Source organism: Phasianus colchicus, chromosome 2 (genome assembly GCF_987193195.1).
Source record: "Phasianus colchicus chromosome 2, bPhaCol1.hap1.1, whole genome shotgun sequence".
Lineage (NCBI taxonomy): Eukaryota > Metazoa > Chordata > Aves > Galliformes > Phasianidae > Phasianus > Phasianus colchicus.
The window spans coordinates 87,539,360-87,546,058 of NC_143437.1; positions in this window are offsets into that span (position 1 = coordinate 87,539,360).

A 6,699-nucleotide genomic window follows, 5' to 3' on the forward strand; every position below is an offset into this window, starting at 1 on the left:
CTTTCACAAACTGCTTGTGAAAATCTGGTATGTGGTGACAGGAGACAGAACAAGTGTGTGATGTTATCTTCTTTGCTTCTATCTCCTCCACTGGTGTTGGGGTAACAGAGCTGAAGCTTGTAAAGAGAAGTGGCAAACTTGCCAGCACCTGTAATCAAAGTGATAGGCACCTCCCCATAATTGCTAGAAAAGCCCTAAAGCTGGGGAAGACATAGCAATAGTACATAACAGCGGCACCTTTAATGTGCTTGTTTTCAGTATGGGAAAGACATACACCAGACTGACTACATTTTGAGTTCTCTCTGCAGAAAAAAATCCAGAGAACTGAGTCAACAAGTGTGGAAAGAACTAACCATTGAACCTCATCTGCACTGTGCAGGAAAGGATTGTAGCCCTCTCAAGCACTTGGTTCTAAGGGTTTCCTTATGCAACCCTTCTTCCCAGGACAGATTATCTCAATGGACAGTCAATCAGTGCAGCCACCCATCCTCACCAAAACATGGCAAAGGCTTCAGCAGATGTTCAGCAAACCTTCAGGTCTTTAACAAACAGGGAAGAGCTGTCACACTGAACGCAGGAGAGATTGCCTCTATGTTCTGCTCTTTGCAGTGAGCATTCTCCTCTTTCTCATTACCTCTGTAGTTAATGGCCAAATGGAGGTCCATTGGTCAGGTTCACCTAGCATGGCAATTTTATTTGGTTGTGAGTCAGCACAACAATAACATTGAGGATAGCACTATGTTTGCATTGCTTGGAGAGATGTTTAAAGGCAGGACAAGCATGACAGTGCTTATTAAATTAATTAGATGCTGTATATATTGATCAGATCCATTAAAAATGAGTGGCCCTGAGCGTAGACAAGTTGATCATCCTGACAATAAAGGATACGTGTCTGTGTAATGCAGGAACAATACTTCTGAAATTCACCTTTGAAAACTAAAAAACTCTGCTTTGACTTCACTGGGTTTATCCCAGAATCACAGAATTGCAGAAGTTGGAAGGGACCTCAGGAGATCGAGTCCATCTCTCCTGCTAAAGCAGGATCCCTACAATAGGTCACACAGGCAAGCAAGCATCCAGATGGGTCTTGAATATCTCCATAGAAAGAGACTCTACCACCTCTCTGGGCAACCTGTTCCAGTGCTCCATCACCCTTACTATAAAGAAGTTCTTCCACATGTTAGTACAGAACTTTCTATGTTCAAGTTTTAGGCCATTGCTCCTTGCCGTATTGCTACACAACACTGAGAAGATCCTGGCCTCATCCATTTGCCTCCCATCTCCCCTTAGATGTTTATAAACATTAATCAGATCCCCTCTCAGTGAACTCCCAGGTTAAAAAGATACAGGTCTCTCAGCCTTTCCTCCTATGGGAAATGTTCCAGGCCCTTTATCATCTTTGTGACCCTCTGCTTAACTCCTTATATGAGTTCCCCATATTTTTTGAACTGAGGAGGCCACAACTGGAGACAGCAGTCTAAATGTATTCCGGATTTACTCTGTTGCAAATACAGTGTTGTGGTTTTTTGTAACAAAATAATATATATATATATATACGTATATATATTTTTGAACCATGTTCTCTATTTACCTTTTATTTTCCTCAGAACATAGATATTCAAATGAGGCAGGAATTTTTTAAAAGTGATATCACCTCTTCATACAATCACAACCTGTGATAGGCTGCATGTACATAATAGGTATTTTTGAGAGCAAGATCACCCTGCTGCAAGTAACACACACACTGTCTGTAAAAATTGAATTCTCAGAGCTATAAGCATCTGATGAAACATTCCTAGGATTAAAATGTGTGGGCATTTGGTTATGGCTGTCACTCCCTCTTGTAACTATTAAATCTACATATATGTTTGTCTTTCTGCTTAGAAGTCTGTGTAACATCCTAATAAACTTGTATCTAGCATGTTAGCATTCACAACTTATCATCATTTATATAAGCTTTCGAAGTGTCTTCTCAAATTTTACTGCTCATCCACACCGCCAGAATGATGGGTTCTTGCTCAAGGTATATTCTATCAGTAATGAATTTTCCCCACACAAACTCAGAAACTGTTTGTCAATGCAACCATATCAATATCAGATCATGTCAATACAGCCCAGTGCTGTCATTTCTTACCCACTGGCATCCAGCCATCAGTGAGCCCTGAAAGAAAAATGGATTTGACCACCAAACCAAATGAAACAAGAAGAAAAACCCTCACCCAAACATTAAGATTTGCAATCTTGAATATACACAAAAGCAATGTCTCCCAATCACTGCTCCTCAACTTTCTTACCTCACTTCTTTGACCACCCAAAGATCTCACGTGATGGTACCTCCATGTGCTGCATCACAGTATGTACCATCAGTGCACTTTTATTCCCTCTAAAGGAAACTAGGTTATAAGTAATAAGCATAACAGTAAACTGGAATTACAGTGGGAAACATATGCATAGAGGTCTCAGTGTGTAGCTATTTACATACCAAACTTCAGGATTGTGTCCAGCTCTACTAGTAATCAATGAGATGGATCATGGTATATAAATTACTGCTCGACATAGGGTTATATCTGATCTAGGCTGGAAGTTAATTGGCTGTGGATTTTATTTGCTTTTATATTTGTGAAATGAAGTTCATATCTGTGGGACTATCAAGTATCATAAGAGTGACCTGTGTGTGAAAAGAAGGTGTGGGTGAGTTTTGTACACACTAGGGTGTGTTTTTAATTTTGTGTTTATAGATTTTTGCATATCTCATCACCTCACCCCTGCTTTTATCTTCTTTCTCTTGTTCTTTTGGTTCTTCCCAATCCTTTCATTTTCCTGCTCCTTTTATCTGCTTTACTTCCTTCCTTCTATCCTGCTTGAATACATTTTTCTGTCAGACCTTCTCAGTCTCTCTACACTCTTCCCCAGACATGCATCTCTTAGCTCTTTTGTTTATAATACACATTAATAATTCTAAACTCTAACTTATTTTGAACCTTAATCCTTTGTTTTGGTACGCTATATTAAAGTTGCAGGCTCTTTGGGGCAGTGAAAATGCCTTATTTACTAGCAGTGCAGTACTGTGCACAACTGTTCATAACAAAGAAGTGTAAATTGACCTTGCACAATTATTATTTTTTTTAATCTAGTACCTGTCTGTTTTGCTTCATAACATAATTTAACCTGAATTCAGATAATTATTTTTAAAATCAATTTTTATTCAGAAACCTACTTAGATGTTAGCTGATGAGGAAGACAGCTCTTTTTAGTATCTGACAAGAATACTGTGTTTCTGTTAAAAATAATTATGAGCTTGGTGCTTTCTTCCCGAAATCATCTCATAATTGCATCGTTCATGGTGAAAAAAATGTGTGCCCATCATATATTAATCTCACATGTGGGAGATAATCAAAGACAGTTTAATGAGACTTTCATGATTAGATGGTGACAGTCATACCTGCCTTGTATGGAAAGAGCAAGGCAAAACAAATGGTTGGAAAACTCTTCTTGTCTTCATCTTGATTTGTCAGCCTCTGGGCTATAATCATCTTCAAAATGTAATTATAAGTGAACAATCAGAGTTACTTTTGACTTTTTTTAATATGCTCAGGTACCTATCAAGTAAACCAGTTGGCATATTTTAGGAACATTTTCAGACAGGTTATGCCTATCAAATTGATATTAGTCAGAAATTACTTCAACTCATTTTCTGACTGAATCTGAAAGGTAAGATCATTTCTCTGAGCAAGTATGTCTTACTGTCTTAACTTAGATTCTTTATACCCATCTGAATTTAAAAAGTAGAAGGGAAATACAAAGTTACAGAACTCCTCTAACAGGCTAAATCTTTAGTTATAAGACAGAACATACTAAATGATTTGTAAATGAAGATAATGTCAGTTGTGATCAATAACCTTTTCTCTTCCAAAAAAAAAAAAAAAATTACAGAAGACCAACTTCAAAGACTTCAGCTGAATTTTGAACATATTTTTTCAGAAAAGTAGTAGTACATGCAAAAATATCAATATTTTAATGTTTTACTCAGAACATGAAAATATTTTCATGTCTTAGCAGCTGAAATCTGACTTTTCTTACCTTTCAACTCAAGGTTTTAATCTTTAATCAGAAACAAATTCTATAACCAAAATTTCAAGACAAATATATTTCCCTCTTGCTGTCTAATTTTTTTACAATCACAAGTTTGTTTTTTTTTTAATTTCTGCTCAACTGTGTTGAACACAGACAAAGAGAAGGAGAAATGTCAGGAAAATTTGCTACTGTGTAAGCAGATGGCATAGCTGTAGCTATAACTTCTGTCAGTTCAACCTGCTTTTGAAGTGTCTTTTCCAAGCAGACATCCCTGCTATCTCAGAGATCAAACCCAGCTGTGTAATAAAGTTTCCTTACCTTCTCTGCTAATGTGAAAATAAAATCAAATTATTCTACATTCTAATATATAATTTCTTTGACATATGCTGCATCCTTATATGGAGAAAGCATTAAATCTACATGTCCTTTAAGACTTCAGTCAGAAGCTGCATGCTGTTTTCTGTCCAACTCCTCATGCTCCAACAGCACAAAATTGCAACGAAGATTAGCCATCTTCCACCCTTCTCAATCCCTAAGTTTGAATGCGGTTTCCATCTTCTTTCTCTCTTCTGGCCTCAAGTATGAGGCCTTCAGAGAACAGAGAAATCCTTAAGATGGCTGAAGAGTCTTTATCATCTGAGAAAAGCTCTAGACAATTGGTGTATCTGAGGAGGGAATGCAAACGTGAAAGAAACCATGCATGAGGAAAAAATGTTTTGAGTCGCCATGTGTAATAATGTAGGATGCCACAAAGCTCTAGGCTGGCTGTAATAGTTCAGTGAGAACTCATCTTTTATTTGTGCCATGAATACAATATTATTATATTAATTTAAGACAATTTTAGAGTAAATACTGTTGTTTTCTCAACACAAGTAGTAAGAACATGAAATCATCTCTATTTCACAGAAGGAAAAACAATCAGGAAAAATCTATATGATATAAACATTTACTTGCCATCAGCAATAGAATGATGCTGGAAGAACAGACTCCTGTTAAAAATGAAAACTGAAGAAGGATATGCTAGCTCTGACTCCCGCTGGCCATTCAGCTGCCGTCATCTTATTCATGCACTCCTACGCTGTCCCTTCAAGCAGCCCTTTGTGGCAGACTGAGTTTTATTTGGGCACATTACACCTATCACTTGCACAATACCCTCAGGGATAAGAAGTCAGGTAAAGACAATGCAGTATAAGGACAGCCAAAGTTTCTACTTTTACATTTGTCACATTTCTACCTGATTCACATAGCCCCCTAGGTATCTGGTTCAGAAGTATGAAAATGCATGTGCAGCTGAGTCTTCTAGACATTTGCCAACAGTATAATGTAAATTCTTTATGTCAAATACAGGATTAATGACAGAACATATTACCACCCATCATCTAGTATAGTGATTTCCCCATCTGTGCCAAGCATCCATTTGACAATAGAAAGATCTATATTTGGACATTTTCCTGGAAAATAGGAAATTAGGAAGCAAGAACTCAGAAGAGCTGGTCTCTTAGGAGGTCTAATTGCTATATATATTCTCTTCTTACTTCCTGAATGTTTTCAGACTCTTATGTCCTTCATTCATTATATATGTGGTGACTAAACTTTGATGAGCACACTATTCCCACTCCCATTCCTTAACAGTATAGGGGGAGAAAATACAATGAAAAAAGCTCATGAGTTGAGATAAGGACAAGGAGATCAATCACCAGTGCACATAACAAACAAAACAAATTCAACATAAGAAATTTAGTATAATTTATTGCCTATTACCAACTGATCAGACTGGCGAGGAACTAAAACTAAAAACACCTCCCTCCATTTACCTTTTCCTACCTCCTCCCCCTCAAGTGGTGCAGGAGAACAAGGAATGAGGGCTGCAGTCACTCCATAACACTTCATCTATGCTGCTGCTTCATGGTCGATCTCTGGCACTGCTCCATATGGGGCCCAGCCATGAAATGCCATCTTTCCCCAACTGATCCCACATGGGCTTCCCACAGGAGGCAGACTTCAAGCACTCCCCATGTACATATGGTTCACTGTGAGTTGTTTATGTTTCTCTTGTCAAAAAATATTACTTTTTAGAAGTAGACTGCTACTTTGAACAAAGTCACAACAGGTTTCTAAATAGTAAAGAGGGCATTCATTTTTTCCTTCCCTATAGTTGCTGTTTCATCATTCACCTTTGTTTTATCTCCCCAGACTCACTTCCTGAGGGAATTTCCCATTCTAGCAGTGTCTCTAGTAAAGGTTTGTAGTGTATGTATGACACCAGGAAAGAGACTTTCCTGTGTTACACACTGTGTGGCTTTGATGAAGACCTCCAATGACATATATACACAGCTATTATTAATACTTGATATACAAACACTTTGACACTGTTTTCTCCAAACATTTGTAAGATTATCCACAAAGTCTTTATCTCCCAGTGTTTTCAAGGAAAAATCTGATTCAAATTATTCAAAAACATAACACCTTAAGACTGTGTGTGTGTTGCTCACACTAGTGGCTTACAGTGGTTTCCAGTGGTTTATGGTGGTTTGGTGGTTTGCAGTGTCTGGCAATGGCTTATAAGAGTTCCTCTTCTCAGAGTCTTATGTTCATTGATACCTTGCCATCTCTCCCAGGGTAACT